A 21,074-nucleotide genomic window follows, 5' to 3' on the forward strand; every position below is an offset into this window, starting at 1 on the left:
AGTGGTTCACATGACCCTGTAGCCCTCAGCTTCTTACTCTTGTGCTTTACAAAAAAAAAGGCAAAAAATCAGAGCTGAAATGATTTTAAATCACAACAAATTACAAGTGTTTTCTTTAAATAATGTGATTGGAGGAAAACAAATCCAGGCCAAGAAGTGTTCCTGAGACACCAGGGGGGACTTGATTTTGCTTGCATTTATTTTAGCACTGCCATGACCTTCAGGTCACAATGACTGCTTGAGATTTGATGTTTTTTGTTTTTTTTTTGAGGAGGAAGTAAACAGAGCATGTAATATTCATTGGTTTGAGAGGCACTCTGTTTCCTCCTAGTTACTGTGGAAAGGAGGAAAGGCAGTTGAAGATTTGTCATTCGCATTTGGTCTGATGCCATAGTCATAAATGTGCAATATTTAGTGTTATATTGTTTAGCACAGACAAATAACTAACCACAAATCAAAAATGAAGAGAAACACACAAAATAAAATATGATGAGCTTTTCTTTTCTTTGAAAAAACAAAACAAACAAACAAAAAAATCTGTTTCCACCTGATTCCAGTCTTTATGCTAAGCTAAGCTAAGATATTCTAGCACTCTTGGCTCCAGCTTTATATTTACTGGACAAAAAAGTCTTCAAATCAGTCTTCTCACTCTCAGCAAGAAACCAAATAAGCATGTTTCCTATTCCTTTAAGTCAACGAGAAGGAGAAACAGATTTACCCAACAAAATTACTGCATGTCACACAGCGCCCTTTGTTTACAGATCACAAGGTACTACCGTATATTCAGGGTTTCGTCTGCACATTAATCCAGCTAGATTTTCTGCCTTAGTTTTTTTTTCTTTTATTAGGTTAGTGAAGGTTTATCATTCACAAATTTTTCTCCCACAACACACCAGCATACTCCATCAGTGTAAATACTTCCTGCCTGGGAGCTTGTCAGTGTAACAGCAGTTTTCTACTACAGGTCACCGAATAGTCCCAGTAGTGCAGGTGTTGTTAAGTGTCTTGCTCAGAGGCTCCTCAGAGCCATTGTTGAAGCTGTTAATTTTTGAGAGAGAGCTAATTTTTTTCTCATTCCTTTGCCTGCTTTTTCCCAAGTGGTACAGAGCATCTGTGCTTGTAAAAATCTGATATGGGTTAGATTGTTAATCAGGCAATATATCCGAATATAAAAATGTCTCTCAAAGACTTATTTTCTCACTTCATACGTCTCATTTGAGGAATTTTTTGGTTCAGGATTACAGAGGCCAGATTAGGGAAAAGTATTGGAGTAATACAGAACACACTGACTGAATGTTTATCCCCAAATGAAGATAAGAGGAACTGCAACAGGGCTTACTACTGAAATCATGAACAACACAATAAGTGTTTTTCTTGCAAAGTCATGCACCAGATACTTGGCATCTGCTAATGGCTGTCATCTCATCTACTTTTTTTTTTATTTGTTTGTTTATTTGTTTATTTTGCTGCTCTGGGATGAGTCTGCAATTTTTAAATATGGCATACTGAACTGCTCCATCTTCTTAAGTCACTGACAAATGTTTGTTAACTCAGCCAAGGGATTGTGTGTACCTTCCTGTTCCATCCACAGATTTATTTACAGCTTGAAAGATAGGGTTCAAAAATCCTGTGTGGTTAATGTTTTAGACAGGGGTGGTTGAAAGATGCCGTAAAGAGGTTGGAACTGTGTTACCCACTGTGCATGCCACGGTAAGGTAAACTCCCCAGGATCCCTGTTAGTCACTGAAGCCATGATATGTTCTGCTGGGTGCCTGGGGGGCGTGTGCCACACGGGTGATGCTTTTGCCTGTCAGGTGGCTTGTGGTGAGAGCTAATCCTGTTGAAAATAGAAATGTTTTCTGCCTTGGGATGGAGGGGAGGGGGTGCAAGAGTGATGTGACCGGCCCCAAGGAGTCAGTCATCCATGTGCACAAGGAGAGATAGCCTAATCTTGTCACAGACACAGGGGAAAAAAGTCCTAAGCTATCAGTAGCAAAGACTTATGCTCACGGAGATGATTTGTTAAATCATGCTAGCTCATGATAGAAACTGAGAAAAGTTTTTATTTTTTTCTTCCCAGAGGCTTTGCTGCTGTTGATCCGTAATTCACTTATGCATACATTTATTTTATTTATTATATCATACGCTTACCCTTGAAATTACTTTTCTGTAAAGACTGCTCATAGGATTTTTACACAAGACCCCCATCGTCTATCATGCTCTGGTTTTCCACTTCGTTTGGTTCCCTGTTCTCCATTTTAATGTTTAAATGTTAAAATGCTGTACAGATGGTGTTTATCAATGACTCATCTTCTCTCTCCTTAGTACCCTGTTTTCTATATGGGTTTCAGTCTCTGTTAAGACTAAATGTGTTTGCTTTTGTATTTTTTTAAATCTGCGATTATCCCATGGTTGTTGTTTGTTTTTGTTGTTTCTTGTTTTCAGGTTATTCTGATTGCTGTTATCCCCTCTGACTGTGTTTCTTATATGTCAGTTAAGCATCTTTGAGTGTCAGCTTTACTTCACAGAGTAACATGTGGTAGCTACTTGCTACTCTGCATGCTGTGGTAGTGCTAGGGTGGCAGCAACAGTAGCGGTGGTAAGAGTGATATTCTCTGAGGTCCTGTCAGTGTGACGGAGTGACAGGAATAATTTTTGCAAGCCCAAGCTGACGGCTTTCAAGTGGGGAAACAATGGGCCAATTCCCTTATCAGGCTCTGCTTCGTTCTTAAATGCCCAGCAGCAGTTCTGATGGGGAGCTGACTTCCAGGTTCCACTCAAGCAGCTCCTTATGCATTATCATGGGGAAGCCAAGCATAATATGTTTGCTGTTTCAGCAAGTAATGCCATCAGTGTTTGAATACAGCTGTGAGGATTCTTTAGTCAGAATAACATAGTATCTCACATCAAAGCAAATCACAGTGAGCAATCATGTATGGAACTGGAGAACTGGAGAACTGTGAGTTAAAAAAGAGACATCATCTGTATAGACGATATGATTTTCACTCACCCTGGCATTTGACTCAATGAATTGTCCACCATTGTTGACCCCCCCCCCCCAAAAAAAAAAAAAAAAAAAAAAAAAAAAAAAAAAAACTTAAGTACATGTTCTTTACTGACTTTTATGCCAGCATTAATCAGTTGGTTTATGTCCCCCATTTATTTGTGTAATACATTTCATCAGGAGTAACTGAATTAATTACTTATTGTGATAACTGTATTTATGAGTGCACTGCAGGGTCACTGTATTTCCATTCCTTATAGACCAGATGACACCTTGAATATTACCAATAGCAGCACATAGCAGAATTTAAATGAAAAACTTAATTAAATGCCTTTGTTATGTTAAAAAATGACAAAATCTGGGGCGTTGTTAATCCACATCAGGGATCCACTCAGTCAGTATCTAATCAGTCATGCACAACTACATTTATAGACTACTATATCTGATTTCTTTTTAAATAGTAGCTGTCACTTGTGTCAAATGTTTAGATTCTTTTGATCAAATTTTTGCCTTGAGTAAAGTTCATATGCATAGAGTAACAAGGAAGTTCAAAATTAGTATCTTTGCAGCTGTGTATTTCAGCTGTAACACAGATGCTAGTAAATAATCGGAAACTGAATATCACACATTGACATTAATTGTTTTGCCAGTAATCAGGCAGATGAGATGTAGAACATCTTGCCAAGGAACAACAAGGTGTTTCGATTACTGCCAACAGCTCTGTAGACAAATTACGCCTGCACAGATGCTCCAACACTTTGCTTTGGATCCAAGGTCTTACTTTTCCCAGCCAGGGAATCAAAGTGAAGTTACATCCTTTCTGATTTAAATGCATCATCTAGTTCTGTCTGTACATATCAAAATGTGGAAGATCAAATGTTTGCTCATCCATTTGGTGGTGGCCATTACATTTTGCACTCTTTGCTGATGATCATGGTTCAGCCAGTGTGGTAATACGATGCTTCTGTTATCATGGTAAAAACTTGTCATTAGGTGCTCCTAGCAGCCTCTTGCGTAAAATGCTGTTATACAAAATCAATTATTGGAAATGTGAATATTAATAACTTCACCAGCAGCTCTTTTGTTATTTATTCACTGTAATGAAAGAACAAATTAACTGTGGCATCCGCAACCTCTGAAACACTCAAGATCTCTCTGGCATTTCCAAAATCTGATCGTCTCTCACCCACAGAGAGGGAAATGGACCATGTGGTTATTACTGGCAGCAAGTAGAGATGTGAAATCCAAAACCAAAGCTGAAATACTGTTGTATGCTTTTGCAAAGAGCTTCTTCAGTGTGAAATTTGTGCAGATAGTTTTAATGCATTGACCATACATTCATATTAATTGTTTAAACCAGGAATGACTTTAACCATGATCAACAACATCTACTGGATGTGTAAATAAGCAACTGTTTGGTAATGAGTCACATTGCATATAGTATATGTATATGTATATACAGTAGTACAGATACATGTACAAATTCACACAGCTTCACACAGAGATCTACAGCATGCAACAGACACTGAGGAAGCTCTGAGGGAATGCTCTTGAAATAAGGAACAATCATTTATCATGTTGACTGTTAATGGAGTGGGCTGTGGCTGGAATCCTCAGTCATAAGGCACCTCTCAATGTTAGAACATTTTACTAAACTAAGGGTACAGCATATGAGGGCTTTCAGAAGAAGCTTTCTTAACATCAATATGAGCGCCCATTGAAAGATGTCTACCTGTAAATTGCTTCCAACTTTCTGGAACATAATTAAAAAGCTATTTACTCAAGCAAGTAAGTTGTATTTTAAATCAACAGAAGAAATAGGGACATTTCACTCTCATAAATGAAAATTCAGTAATGCATGTCAAGACAGATATTAAATAAATTACCTAACTATCTGATTTATTAGCTTGGAAGTAATTTTCCACTGTTGCTTCTTGCAGGTGGCCGATCAATTGAAGAGGGAATGCTGCGAGGGTATGTGGATTAAAGGGAGACGTTGCCCACCTCACACCTCCAGCCTCCCGCCTTCTGCACAGTAAGCAGCTCCAGCAGCTCTTTGGAATCAGCAGGCCAGCAATTACTGCCTGTGAGTATTATTGCACTCCTCAAATTATGAGAAGTTCCTGCTGATCAGCAGTGTACAGAATTTGAGTTTAGTGGGTAAATCTAACATCATCTCTAACTTCAGTGCACTGAATTGCACTGGATCTGCAGGTCTTGTCTGACACACTTTCAAACAAGCCAACAATTAACATAGTTAAGAAAATTATGCAGAAAACAACATGACACCATCTCACATGTGATAGCGTGAGGGTGCTATAAACAAAGGCTCAACAAAATTAACTAATCTCACAGCAGTCAAAACACATACTTAAAACGCTGAAATGTCTAATCTCTGTATCTCATTGGCTTAATTAGTGTCAATCAACATCACTGTATCACGTCAACAAAAGCATCCCTTAGAATGAATGAATATCCAGATGGACTTTAGGTGCCTCTCAAGCAGGTGGTTGGGGCATTTCAAAACACTAATTAGTGACAAGTGTCTCTTAGAAATATATGTGTATATATCTGTATATATAATACTTTTATTTTTTCCAAACATGGTTAGATCACAAATGCAACTGCTGCTTGGATTACATTCTCAGGCAATGTTTTTGTCTAGCAGAGCCATTCTCTATTTATAAATGTACCTACAAAGCAAAGGACTGTGACACTGGAGACCAGGGTTTACATCCTGAGTTCTGTGTGTGATTTGGTTTAGGCATCAAAAGCATTTTCTGCAAAGTAAATTGAGAAAAAATATTTTTGGTTAAATGTCAAAGGTTCCCTGTGTTAGACCTTTAGTAGTGCTGTGGATCTGTCTACCTATGAATAGGCACCTACAGGGGTATACCATTGGCAGGTGTAACAGAGCTTTGTCATCATCGTAATAATAATGGACACATTTAGCATTGTGAAATTGTCTCAGTTTGATTAGGTTTCAGCATAAAACGTTCTTGAAAGGTTTAGGAATAGACTGTCATGTGGGTTAAAATAGATACATGGATTAAAGAAACAACAATAACCACTGAGTTCAAATGGAAACTGAACAACAGTCTCCAGTATGAACATTTGCTACAAGATTTGCTGTTGTAAATTAGTAGTGTATGAGTTGATTTCGCCAGACAGTAATACTCTACCATTGTTATAGGCATGTTTTGGCAAAACTTCCACAGTATTCGTTCTGAAGTGAGGCCCTGTATCTAAACTTCACCTTTTATTTGACTGAATGAAGATAAATGATGTGCTAAATGTGAGATAGATTAACTTATTTTCACTGAGATTCTTGTAGTGCCACAAACTGTCAGCCTTTTGCCTAAACGTTTCCTTGCTTGATCAGTAGCAGAAAATATTACTTATGGCTGGTCAGTAAAATCATCCAGCAAATCCAGCAATGCAACCCTCTGGTGATAGCAGTTTGATAAGCATGGGACCAGTAACACTTTCTGACAACACACAGATGAATTATTAATCAGCACTAAAGTGTTTTTTACACCCACTTGTATACTGACTATCTGTGCTGGCTTTAACTATGGGAGAGTGAAATTCTACCATGTGATCAAGGTTTATGCCAGTGATAAAAATAGATGTCGGAGACATGATCCATTAAAGCACATTTGTGCACTGATGAATAAATAGTCTTTCTGAGTTCAGTTGGTATTATTTCCATTATTCAGGTCAGATTATATAGAGATGATATGTAATTCCTTGATTGCACTCCATAAAAAAGGTTAAACTGCTGACCTCTATAATGTGTTTATAACCTGAGAAGAGCAGCCGTGGCATTATCATCATCATTATCAATCAAATCAGTTCATTTCATTGTTTTAGACATGGTGCATAGAAGGAAAAGGATAAAAGATGAGAAGACAAAAAGATATGAGATTAAGTATAAAAACAGATGTTCTGGTATCATCTTGATGCTAACTGATAACCAACACACTGAAATACAGTTGTGTCACCTTGTAATCTGATACGCCTGACTGTCTGTTCCACTCACCATTAAGCCCCAGTGATCCATTTTCATAGGTATTCGCTTTTCCTCATTACCCTACTTATATCAGGCTATTGTTTTATTACACCTCTTCTGTTGACTCTGCTACGTATTGAGTCTCATTTCCCTAACTTGTTTCAATTGATTCTTTTTGCTGCAGATTGCCAGGATATTGACTGAAACTTTTCTCCATGACAGGCTTATCCTATCTTAGGTTTGACTCTCTAACAGTGAGAAATAGAAGAAAAAGTGAAGGAAAAAAAAATTGAGATCTATTAGGTTAGTGTACCTCAGTAATATGTCCAGTGGACTGTAGCTATCTCCCCACGGATGACCAGACATCTCCGCTTTACAAGGGAGGAGCATTACAGGAAGTGCCATCACTGCAGCTCCTCTGTATCAATTGCTCCAAAATGGCCAATTTCCTGTCTAGGATGTGTGTTTTCACATTTTTATCATCCCCTGCCGTAGTTATCTAGTTGCACTTAGGGCCATCAGTCATCGATGCTGCGTTGAGAGGAAGCCGATGTGCAGTAAAATTGACGGACGGCCTTCCGCATGACTGAAGATGTATGAGACATGCAGGCAAGCTAGTGGAGCTTTTTTTTTATTGTATTTTCAGTGCTGCCATGAGGTGCCAACAGGGAAAATAGCCATGCTTACCATGCCTTTGACTGAATAGAGCATTTTGGATGTGGTGTTTCTCCTTTACAGTAATAATTCAACCAAACAACTTTTACTTTTTTAAACAACAGTTGCCAGAATCTTTTGTCAAAAGTAATTTATAAATAAGTTATTATTATTTTTTTGTTTGTTTGTTTTGTTTTTTTCAGAAATCTGGTTAAAGTTGTAATTTTAAAAGTACTGTACAAGCTTTTATCAAGTTGAGTGCCATTACATTGAATCTAGTGCATCAGAATCAACTTCAGGATAAACATGACATTCATGATCAAGATAAAAATTTGACAAAAAATAGTCCTCACATCAATTTCTCTGATTATCTTTCTGTCTACATGTTTCACAAATCTATGTTAAGTTAGTTCTTCATCTATTCATACTTACTTTCTGAGGTGTTGGTGCTGTAATCCCCAAGTTGGAATGTAAGACATTCATCAAAGGGTCAGAATTTTGTTTTCTTTTTTTGTGCAATTTAGTATCCCCAACTCTACAATACGATCATTAATGATCAGATTAAACAAATAAATCTAATCATTTTACTTAAAATTGTATAATGCCTTTAACCAAAATATACATGGAGCCACCTCACCTCACTCATTGTGATATATTTTATTATCACTGATTCTCAGCTGTATCTGTGACACTAATTGTGAAGCCTTGTTTTCCATCATCAAATTCAATTAGAGTTTAGTGTTTCTGAAATCACTTTAAACACCTTGAAGCCCCAGAAACTCACACTCATAGTAATACTTCATTTTCACTTTACTGTTATCCTCTTGATTTCCACACGTTAACATTCAGACGAGCCATGTAGTTTGTATCAAATATGCCAAATATTCATATATTATAATATTATAATATATATTATAGATTATTATAATATTGAATGTCAGCTTATACTGTCAGTTTTATTCTTCTGCATCAGTTTAAAACATACCAAAAGCTGCTGTACTGTGCCTTAAGAGTTGAGATTACATATTCTTCTGCACAGGATAACTGTCATGTACAGCATCAGAAAATTATTCATCATTTGCATAAGAACAATGAGGGGACACCTCTCAGCAAACTCTAATGAGAAATGTTCTTGTTCAATAGCTTGCTCTCCACCTTGAATACAAAACCCTCATGACTTGACCTTTGAATTATGAACATTCCCTTCCTCATGAAGCTGCATCCATGTCATCAAGACAGGGTAGGAATGTGAAGTAAAACATGCTGAGATGCACTATAATGCCATTTAGTTAATGACTGTGTGTCACTGTACTTAAATTTTTCTGTTGAGAGATGAGAAAAATATCCCTTGCTTCACTTTACTTCATGGAATCATGTGCATAAGATTCTTAAAGGAAAGCTCACATCCACATTTAGGCTTCCAATGCTGTGTTGGTGAAATTTGCTTCAGCCTCCCCTTGTTTTCATCACAGTGGTTGCATTTCAAACATGCTCCCCTGTCAATCTTCAAATGCAAGATTTATCTGTACACATCATTAAACACCCTCAGTGTATTTGCCTGATCTGGAATTCGTGAATCTCTCCTCAAAGAACGGTTGAGTGAAGCAACCTGTTTATTTTCAGTACCTGCAAGATAATTGGTTTCTCATGCTTTAGGGCAGTGCATTGTTCTTTGTCCAATTAGATATAATTTCCCTCCAGTTAGACCCTTTCAGTTTTGAATACAAGTTGTCAAAAGTAGATAATCATATTCTGACTTCAACAAAGGATATCTTTACGCCAGCCGTTTAAAATCAAATAAGCTACACTGGAATCTCCATTGATATTTTTGGAGAATCCATGTAAACTCTGTCTGAGCTCTCAGAACAAAATACTTTACAAGATATACCTGCCTGCACTGACATTCCAAAGTATTTTGACAAATAACAGTTTTGACAGCAACACTCTAGAAATCTTCTTACACAGTGGATTTTGAAGCACTTTGACATAGAAACAAAAACAGAGGTAGAAGTGCTCTATTGTTTTATCCAGTGCTGTTTTCTTTGTGCTATATGTTAGCAAATGTGCATTGGTCAAAACTAAAGATTAAAGGAAAATGTGAACCCAAAAAACATAAACAAACACATTAAAACAGCCAGGGTTGAGCTACCTTGCATTCCATTGGCCTATTTTTCTGCTGTTGGTGTATTTTTGTCCAACTGTTCTTGACATCATGTCAAGGCACTGTATTTCCCTTGTAGCTACAGTTGAGTTGGATAACACAAACTTTTTTCATGTGTATCTACAACACTGACTCAAGATTTCACTGAGCCTCAATAGACCACAATATAATACAGCCATAATAGCTGTTACTTTTGTTTTTGCTCTCTTAAATTGCTTGTACACTCAGTTGTTGTTTATTAGGTTCACCCTAGTTAAAACTAGTGAATCTTATCCTCAAGATGTTCAGAACTGTGATTTACCCTCTACACTTGCTGATATGAAGGGGGTGATAAAAATATTAGAAACAGTAGAATTCAACAGCACAGCAAACAGCAGCTTAAAAAAATTATCCAGAAGGTGAATTACTGGTGCTCTACAACAGTATTTACAGAAACTGAACATTAAAGCCTTCATGAAGGTATTTCTTGGAGTTAAAAGCAATAAATCTACACAAGGAATTTTAAAAACTCAGAGAATTAACCAATAAACACATAAACTATGTATTATTAGATGGTTTCTAACTGTCAGAGAGCATCAGAAAATAGAATTTTCAATTTACTCCTACTATATATTAAGCAGTTTTTTCATTAGAGTCATGTGCTGCATAACTGCACAAAATAATCATTGGAAAATCCAATTTACACTCGTAGAATGGCACCACTGTCCAGTTTGGGATGGAAATCGGAGATATTAATTTTGATATCAATATTCTGCATTAATATCCACGCCGTAAACTTTAATCAGTCTGATATTTAAGATTGAAGTGTGATTGCGTGGAAACATGTGAAATAAAAATATAACAAGTCTAAGGATGATCAACCTAGCATGGTGAACGAACAGTAGGTAAAATGAGCAGAGTGAGATGGTGGAAGTAAATCGTTTAGTCTGTAACTATAATCTATTTGTACCAAATTTTTGAGATATCTATTGATAGCAGAATTTTAAGTTTACTATTTTATCATCAACCCTTGTCACGAGCAGAATGTTAAGACCGGCCTACTGTGAGTTGTGGCAGCTACAGATTTGGCTGGAATCCAAGTGGCTGAGGTTTCAGTGGTAACCATGGAAATGCAGGATCCAGGTAGATGCTCCCAGAGGCCGTGTCTCTGGTAAACACAATGACAGATTCCTGCTGGTGTCTCAGCGGTTCAGCTTTAGTTGAGTTTACTTGCAGACTTTCTGTCTCGGCAAACTTAGTTTCTTGCAGGTTTCTCTGCAGGCAGTCATATATCTGCGGCCTCTCTCACGGCTCTCTCTTAACCTACTTAATGTTTTCTGGATAACTTTAGAGGAAGCTGGTGTCGGCCAGATGACTCTAAGTGTCAAAAATCTTCCAAATAAAAACGCAGGATTATCAAAAATTAGTTCCAAGTATTCAGATACTTTTGTTCCTTTGGCCTAACTTGACATTGCTTGGCTTAAAGAAATAGAGAAAGTCACTTGCGTGTATAGATAAAAGAAAAAGTTACTTGCAGAGCACGTGGTGGAAAGAGAACAAAGAAACACAGAAAATTAAAGTGCATGGTGAGTGGCTGTGTAGCTTGGAGATGATTTTAACTAAAGGCGCTGTGTTTGGCGCACCAGAGTTTTTATTCTCTTGAGGATAGTATCAGGTTTACAGGCAGAGTGAGGCGGTCTCAGCCAATCATGGTTCGTTGTCTTCACTCTCTTTGTCACAGAACAAAATATGATCTCTTAATAAACTCTAAATCATTAATCTGGAATACTTGCGCATATCACATATTCACCTTCCACCATGATCAATTAAGACATTGTACAAGACGAGATATAACTTGGTGGTGCTAGTACTTAAAGAAAGACAATCCATTAATTCAAACATGAATCAAAACACATTACGTGCAAATAAATTAAGCTGATTAACTGCAAAAGAATAAATTGTGTTCATCATTAGTAATAAATGAGTGGCATTACAAGATATGAAGAATAATCATTTGATTCCAATACCTGAAAAACATTATGTCTAACCTATTTAGTTAAGCTTAGACATCGTCAATAGATGGCAATATGGTTCCATGGCAGATGTTTGAATTAATTCCTCACATTATTTTAGCTTAGCAATATCGTAGAAAATTCTGATTTTCACCAAATTACTTATAAGCAATAAAATAGTGTGCTTTACAAAATGGTCAGACAAGTATTTCATATAGTTTCAAACATTAGAGAATTGTGTGCAAGGTTATCCTGGAATGTGACATAATTTACGAGCAGATCTCTGGTGCAGAGAAAGATAAATAATGGAGGAGACAGGACCTAGTTAGGTCTGTGGATCTGAAAGAGTCCAATCTGCATAGTTCTTTTTCAGGTTATTTTCTTGATAAAGTCACAGTTGAATGTTTAATGCAGAGACAAAGTTTGTTGCACAGAATGAAGATTTGGAGAGTGGTTATTTATAAGTTCCTGATGAAACGTAGTCCATTAGGATTTTCTCTTCTGAATGGGCCATTTGACCTTTGACCCTGGCTTGGGAGGAAGAGTTCTGTATCTGCTTCTTATCACAGAATGTTGGGGGGGCAGAAGAGAGGATGGGGGGGGGGGTTCAGGTCGTAATTCTCAGTGATCATACTTTTACCTCGGTGCAGTTCTGGGAACACATTCATGTCTTTTTCTATGAATTGTGTGATAGTCTTATCACAGGTGCCAGGCTGACATTAGGCTGATGCCCAATGTTGCTACACATGCCATCTGTAGTAGTATTAAGATAATAGTTTGTTAGAATTAGAGGAAACATCTCATTGGCCTGCCCACCATTATAGTACAATCAAAACAATGCCTGAGGACATGTGCTCACACATTCAGCACCTCTCCATACTTATACAGTAGAATATGTTGTGATCCAAAATTTGCAGTGAGGTTTTCTCCTACTGTGCCTAATGAATATGTGAAAATAACTTTTTAAACGTTAATTTAGTTAACCCCTGGCTGCAGGTTAGTATGTGCTGCCAAGCTTTTGTGGTGGCTACTGTAATTGAGATAAATGGGATGTTATGACTTTGCAGAGCTTTGAAACAAAGAAAGGTTACACACATTTTATTGCAGGAAACTCCATCCATTTTTACTTTTTCAAGTAATAACTTTATTCCCAGTGGTGAATCTAGGCAGCTGCTGTCTTAGGTAACTGCCTAGATATAGCAGATTGCTGTTTTTGTCTGTTATTATATGTTCAATTTCAAAGAAACACCCCCCTTATGCCTGTGCTTTTTCACATAGAGTCTGTAGCTCCCTGTTCCTTCTTCCTTCTCACAACTTGTACTCTGTACCCACAGATGTACTCAGTTGACTTGACAGATGGAGGAGGCATGTTTGTTTGTCATAAAGTACCACTCTCCAGTGTTTGGGTTATATCAAAAGTTGTAAACAAATGATATGTAAGTGTGTTACCAAAGGCACTGTATCCCTGCCCTTAAACATTTAAAAAATAACTTACAAAACCTAACCTCAGTAGCAAATAAAAATCTTTCATTCATGACCTTGCCTAAGGCATTAAATATTGCCAAGGCTGCCACTGTTTATTCCTGTTCCAGTATTCTTGCTGCACAGCCTTAGCATCATAAGCTTTCATTGAATGCATACTGTCTGTTATCAGGGGTTTTCACTGTCCTTATCTTCCTGCTTGGTTTGTTGGGAGGAATAGTAGCATCTTGTAAGCAAAAGAAAGCGACAGATTTGAAAGAAATTGTGAAGTGCAACATGTAGAATATTAAATGGGCAGTGACCAAAATTTCTATTGTACAGTTAAATCAAGGTGTGTCCCTGTAAAAATGACAACTGACCCCTGAGGAGCAGAGCAGCTTTTTTAGTGCGGTACATTAAAATGACATCCATTACATTTAAATAAGCTGTTCAACTAACTCAGCAATGTGTGAACAGGTAATCAGAGCAGTCCCACATTCATTCTCAGTTTAAAGTATACTTCAGTGATTATGAGATGCTCCATGCAATGCACTAATGGTCTTACATGGAACTGCCATAACAGCATTACCACTAAACTGAAATGCTGTGTTTTGACTGGGGTATAGGATTGGTGTGAACATCTGTCTTCAACTCCAATTACTGAACTTCACATCTCACTTTAAGGTGTTTTCTACAGTAAGCAAAGTTACTATTAAAGTAAATATGATTTTTGAAACCAAAAAATAATCCCAGTGTTTATCAACTGTTGCAGTTTCTCAAAGCTTAGTATTTATTTGCCAAATGTAACATCACCTTAATGCCACACTTACTTTGGTCTACCTGAATTTAAAATAAAATCTTAATCAGCAAATGGTGTGCAGTTTATGCAGATTTCACAATAGCCAAAATTGACATTAAACACTGTAAAGTTCAGACAGATGACTTCCCTCACACAGAATCTGCATTTTTTTAAAGACTGTGATCATGTGATTTTTATGACACCATGTGGGAATACTGGGCTGTCCTTAACAGAGACACAACGATTCCTATTTGTTTTAGTGACTTTGTTGGTTGTCACAGAGTATTGCCAAGCTTGGTCACTCGGGTCCAGATTGTGATTTTTAATGCTGAATATCTGGGAGAGACTTTATAGCATCTGTGTGTACATTAGGCTTATAAACAGCTTATTTAAAGCCAAGACAGCTGTGGCATACCTAAAATATTTGGTTTGTGATTAAATTTATTGGAGATATTTACTTTGTCCAACCCAAATCTCATCCAGCTATCCAGAGCACATCTGGAGTTCAGTAATTATTGACAATAGTAGGCAGCCAAGTCCTGAAAAAAGGTTCATTCATTTATAGGAAGGTCATGTTGCCCAAGAGTTTGGCTTGACTTTTGGAAAGTCTTTTCTTCTCACAGAACTGGATATCAGTGAGTTTCTCTGCCTCTCAGCGCGACCTACTTTTGACACGAAAAGAAAATGATAAGAGAAAAATCAGCCCCTTGCACTGTATTTTCCCTTTCTGTCAATAGCCACAGATTGCTTTTCAAAAGTAGCCTTGTTTTGCGTTTTTGAAATAAAGCTGAGGCAAAATAGGCCCAGATTTCTTGGAGCAAAATGTGTGTTTGTGGAAGATTTCCTCTAATCCCTGCTGCTAAGTGCAAAACAAGAATCCAAGGTCAGCTTTCCAAAGGATGCAAGGGCCATATTTCTATCATGTAAAGGGATTTAGCTTTGTGGTACATAAGTACTCTGCTACCACTGTCTACCACTGTCTCGCAGAATACACATCAACTATACATATATATGTGAGCATGCTTCCTAAGTGTAACATAACACACAAAGCAGAGGCATATGTTTGAAAGGTACCACCCAGGGAGCACTTTTCAATATGCATTTTTGCATGGCTGTGCAGTGGTGGCAATAGTGCACGAAGCATGTGCTGCATGATTAAATTAAAAATCTACATTCTACTGATTGTTAAAGACAAGAGTTTTTATGAGCGTACTGCAAAAATTACCCTGAGGCTAAAATGTAGCTTAAAATAAGGAACCCAGTAGGTTGTACTGCTGATAAAGATAAAGCTGACTAAGATTCCTGGAATGCACAGGTACCATCAATACTATCTGTCTTATCCTGTAATGTACGCATTTAACCACTGTGATTACCATTAGTTTTGCCATAAGCTGTTGCTGTGGAAACAGGCGGTGTATTCATGTATACAGGGGTGTTTGCGAATTGAATTTGAAGATACACAAAAACCCATCCCCATTAAGAGTGGGATTTGAAGTATTATCTGTGTGAATGTCAGCACACTCATTGACACTCAGCAGGAGAAGAAATGCAAATACATAATGTTTTCCTCCAATTTGTAGATTTGTGTGTGTGTCTCTGTGTGTGACACATGCATCATTATTGGGAGTGATATTAAAATGTCCCTTGGAATTAATCTCTGTTGCTTATGATGTATGTTTTAATGGTCTTCTAAATGGATATTCAATAGTCATTAATCTTAAATATGAAATGGCTTTTGTAATTATTTCTATGAGGATCTTGCTCAGAAGAACTGACAGTAGGACGTCAATGTGTTTGCTAAATTAATGAACAACCACAGTAGGGAATTAGATGCCTATTTTTTATATGTACACACACACACACACACACACACACACACACACACACACATATACACACATATATATATATATATATATATATATATATATATATATACATATGTTTGTCACAATGTCAAAGCTTGAGGATCATAAAAGTGCAGCTGGATTAAATTGAGTAGAGCTATCAAATATTTTGAGTTCTAGCTGTTGGATTTTCTCTGGTTTGTTGGATTTATGTTTAGAGTTTGCAAACAGATTTTGGGCTCAAGGGTGAGCGGCAACTTCCTCTTGTAATGGTTTAGTCTTATCTCATGTACGCTGTTGTGGTGAGATTCTGCTTTTAAAATGATTGTAAAGCATCAGTGCATGAAGGTCATCACCCCGCATATTGGTAGGTGCACTACGCTACTAAGCTACTAAGATTATACTACTGAGCCTCATCCAAGGTTGGCCATAATGGTTTAGGGCTGATTCTACATCAAATATTGATGCGTTTAACAGACCAGAAATGGCTTACAGTGGATGGAGTACAACAGACGGAGCAAATGCAGTTTACCATGAAACACAGAGTCACAGAGTCAAGGGAAGGAATCTAATGTACATTTATGAATCACAGTAAGTTTTGATATAAAGTATTGGGAGACAGTAAAAAGTAAAAAGTAAAAAGTTGCAAAGAGATCTAGATCTAGGTCTATGAATCTAGAATATGCTGTAACTATAGGGCCGGGTCTCCAAAATTGATTTCCTGTGTATTGTGAACACCAGACAATCTGTGGCTCTGTTCAGTCATGTCAATAGGAGGTTTTTATTTTTTGCTTTTTTGTCCCATTGAGATTTCCTGATAAGCCCCTCTTGACACATGGTTTTCATTATATTCATTTTGTTTTTGACATTTGGTTAATGTTCTTATCAGGTTTGATTTACAGTAATTGCGCCAGTGGGATTGTAGTATGTTGTTCAAGGTCAAGGACACTTTCACTGGGCATAGCTGTCGATGGACACATGGGCCGTTGTCAATTTGATTTAGCTTATTATCTTTTGGTTATGGGTTGATCTTTCTAGTTTCTAGGTCACCACGCTGTTCATACTTGTGAAGTCAATCATGATCATGATTGTACCCTGTGGATAAGATCATTTTAAGCTCTGAAGAGACCATTCACATAAAAACACTGTGTTTATAGGCTGAGAACACCTTTGCATAGATCTGTATTTAAAGGTAAGCCCTGGCAGAAAATAATGCATGCTATTTGTCTTCAGTGTTCATTCGTTTTACCAGTTGTTAGTGATTTCATTCTATAGTGCATGAAAGAACCTCTGCTATCAATGAGGGATGTAGCCCAGTAGACATAGGAAGCTGCTGTGTACTCATGATTTGTTGTTCAGTCTGCTTTTAGAGGAAGAGGAAGGAAGAGAAGAAGAACCTTGTTTCCATCAGTACCCACCTTGCCTCCTCTAACTACATCATTTTTTATTACACAGGAGCAAACCATTCCCATTTCCGTAACCTGATTAATGCACCCACACACCTTGCAATCACCAATGCACACACACAAAAACGTAATCATTTCTGTCTTGTCTCTGGTATGACCTCGCTGCATTCAGCAAAAAGTGTGGTTTGTCTCTCCTGCCTGCCCTGGCAAGACACCTCGAAACCTATGATGCACAAGTGGCATTTATATTGGTGTTTGTCGTGATTTATTCTCCTTTTTTGTTGGGCTCGTTCAACTAAATTGTACTATTCCCCTTACTCCACAACTACTGGCTCATACTTCCTGCTATGCATGTTACAAATGTGTTTAGTGATTTTATATTGCCTCTCTGTACCTAGTCTAGCTGTTGCATGTCTCTCAAACTTATTTCTTCTTTTCTTTATTTCATATTTATTCCAATTACTCCCATGCTCCTAAAAATGACTTTCGCCAGAACGTGTTGATAAGTTTTTCATGTTATATAAATACCTCATGGAATAACACTGTCTATTGAATAATTAAATTCCAATTACAAACAGTACAGATGTAGGTCATACAGTGTTAAGCCAAATGAGACATTTCATTTTATCAAAGCCCCCCTATTGAAAATGGTGACTCCAATAGAATACCCATTATTCTCTGTGTCTGCTAGGTATGTGAATTGGCAATTGTTTGCTAATGCATGTGGTATAGTAACTTGATAAGTGAATTTATGTATTAGTACTGCATTGACAGAAAGAAGAAAACTATATTGTCTTGCTTGTAGCTTAGTTCAGTGAAAGCAGATGTGATGCACACCAGCGTTCATTCCTCCTCTTTTTTAAAGTGCTATTTCACAGAATCTATTATTTATTTAAAGATGAGGTGAGAGAATGATCATCAGTATTATTGGTAATCATTTGTTTTTAAATGTCTTCTCTTTTTGGGTTATTTATACTTATTTCATTTTTGTTAATACTTTTCCTACTTTTCTCTGCTTATTTTTTCATCACTTGTGAAACACATTTTTTCGCATCTATTTTATCCATATGAAAAGTTTCATCTCACTGACCTCCCTTGGCTCATTTTTGTTTGTTTGTTTGTTTGTTTTTCAGCCATGCTTAGTCTACTAGCTAGCTTTACTCTAGCTAAATGCCCAGAACCATAACACTACAAAACTGTTACTTGCCAGTTTGTGCTCTATTGCAAAGTGGAACGCATCAAGCACCACTCTTGCCTGCCCCTATATACTACTTGTTTATCAGTTAACCTTATCATATGCTACATACAGTATACAATGTATACTATATGTGTTACACCATGCATGTCTCAAATGTATTAAGTCATATTATGGTGTTGACCTCCTTTTTCCCTCAGGGGAGTTTTTGTAGTTGTGTTTTGCTCTGGCTGTATGGAATTCTGATTGGGCAGGGAGGTTGTTTCAAAGCCTTTATGCCAGGATCATTAATATTTGCCAATAATAATAGTGGACTATGTGGGGCATGTTTCTACTTGGAATATCATTGTCAGTATCCAGATTAGATGTTAAACCAACCAGCTACCAAAAGCCTCCTCTTTTAGATGGAATTCAACAGAAATGAAGCACAGTGACACTTTCTCCACTAAAACTGTGTCATTCTTGAAAATAGAATTACTTGACCGGTAATTTCCATTGTGACCACTGGCTGGAAATAACCTACCAGGGTCAACTATTATGCACATTTCCTCATAAACTAATTTTTCCACCCACAGTGTTATTTATTCTGACATAGTCTGTCACATTTGTGTGACTGCTGGAGACTGGGTTGCCCTGGTTTCCTGGGTTACCCTAATATGAGGAAAGTAAATGTAACAGTTTTGAAGTGAGTAAACAATGCAGAAAACGCAATCAGCTGAGCATTCATGTATAATCTGATTTTTCAGTTGCACCAGATGAGTGATCCAGTAAACCTTATTAGGACAAAAATGCTCAAAGACTGACATTTTTATTTATTTATTTATTTATTTTTATGTCAGAACTTGTTTGACACCCAAACCTGCAGGTTCCTGAACACATTTTAAGATCTTGAAACTTACATGTAAAGGTAATTTTCCATTTTCCTCACTGGTGCAGGCAACTGTTTGGTAGAACAACAGCTCTGACTCAAATCTAACTGGTTTATCAATGCATATATTTTTTACGTCATAATAGGGTATATCATGAATAAATATAGTCTGCTCATCCACTGAAAGTGATTTTAAAGTTTTGATGTCATGACATATTTGTGAAGTGCTGCGTGTTACAGTTCTGTCAGTCCTTCCTGAATTCATTTTTTTCCTGCATGATGATCAAAGCCAATGACAGAAAATTTTGTCACATATGATTCATGGAGCAAAAACTAAACCTTCTCTCTCTGTGTCTCCCTCACTTACATACACAGAGAAAGACAAACAAATAACAGGCAATATTCAGCCCAGCAAGCTTTCCTTATTGCCTCTTCGAGCAGTAGTCCATTTTCTCAGGCCAGGGTAGATGGGTAGGAATAAAAGAGACAATGATCACAGAGGTATTCCTCTTCAAGGTCAAGAGCAGAAGTGTAAGAGAGAAACAGAGGAGTCAAGAAATTGCTTTTTCATCCCCAGTAGCAAACATAAATCTCCTATGGAAAATAAAAAAGATGTTTTTGATTCCTCACATATTTATTTGCTGTCCTGTTTTACTTTCTGTATTTAAAACAACCAAACAAAAGACTGACAGTTGCTTCATAATAGAGGCACACTTTTGGATTAAGATGATACATTTCTTTTTCCAGAGACTACAGATTGTGAGGAAAAACACTGCAAACCAAGTACAAACCATGCTTCTTATTCTTATTAGATTTCATTTAGAAAACACTCTGGAATCAGAGATGTTTGTGGCAAAATTACAGTTGTTGATAGATGACAGTTTGACTGTATCTTAATGAGTAACATCATTTGTTCAAAAATTACTGGTTGGAGCTGTATTCAGGTGGAGCTGGACTTCCTCTGTTTTTGTTTTTTCCACCCCTTGAGAGCATTGAAGTGTGCGAGCGCAATGGTAAGACAGTAAGCAGACCTTAATTGATACCACCAATTATTCTGTCTGCTGGCAACAAAGTGTGGCACGTTACAGTGAGCAGCACATTGGTTTAATGAGACTAGGTTTCCCAGCACTGGTTTCAGTGAGTTTGATGAGGACAACCAGCAGGGAGAATACTGCAGTTGCCTACAACGATACAAGACACAGATCTCAGGAAGAATTCATTAGACCCACAGCCAGTGAAAGACATGGCAAGCATTGTAGTGTGGGAATGCTTGTGTGGTCCTCCAGCACTCTTATCAAGTTGACATCATCTAAACCACCTGCATGCAGAAGATTTATATGTTCTATGTGAGGTTTAGGAGTGTTTAATAGCACATGTAATGTTAGATTCTTCATCATGCCCGCTTTAATGTTGAAGTGAGCCCTCGGTCTCTTTGCTCCTTTTCAGCGGGAAACCAATCTAGAAATACGGCCTCACTAAAAGCATACATGAACCAGCTGTTTGACAAATAACCTGCCGTGTTACCAAGTGGCAGTAACTAATGTGTGGCATCTGAGGAAAATAGCATTGATTGTGAAAGAGTCATTTACTCCCTATTGAGAGGCGATTTGTTGGGTGTTGTTTTTGCAGGACGTGAAGGATGGTTTCTCGATGCTGGAGGTGCGGGTCAGTGGGCG

General features: G+C 37.4%; 1 protein-coding gene across 1 annotated transcript in view; it reads left to right on the top strand.

Moving 5' to 3' along the window:
- lingo1a (leucine rich repeat and Ig domain containing 1a) overlaps positions 1–21,074 on the top strand; it is a 119,124-nt gene that overhangs the window by 52,122 nt on the left and 45,928 nt on the right. The window contains exon 2 of the mRNA XM_018675897.2: positions 4,945–5,090. The gene's annotated coding sequence lies outside the window, so the exon portion shown is untranslated. The remainder of the gene's footprint in view (positions 1–4,944; positions 5,091–21,074) is intronic.

The sequence above is a fragment of the Lates calcarifer genome, linkage group LG10, assembly GCF_001640805.2.
Source record: "Lates calcarifer isolate ASB-BC8 linkage group LG10, TLL_Latcal_v3, whole genome shotgun sequence".
NCBI classification, from domain to species: Eukaryota; Metazoa; Chordata; class Actinopteri; family Centropomidae; genus Lates; species Lates calcarifer.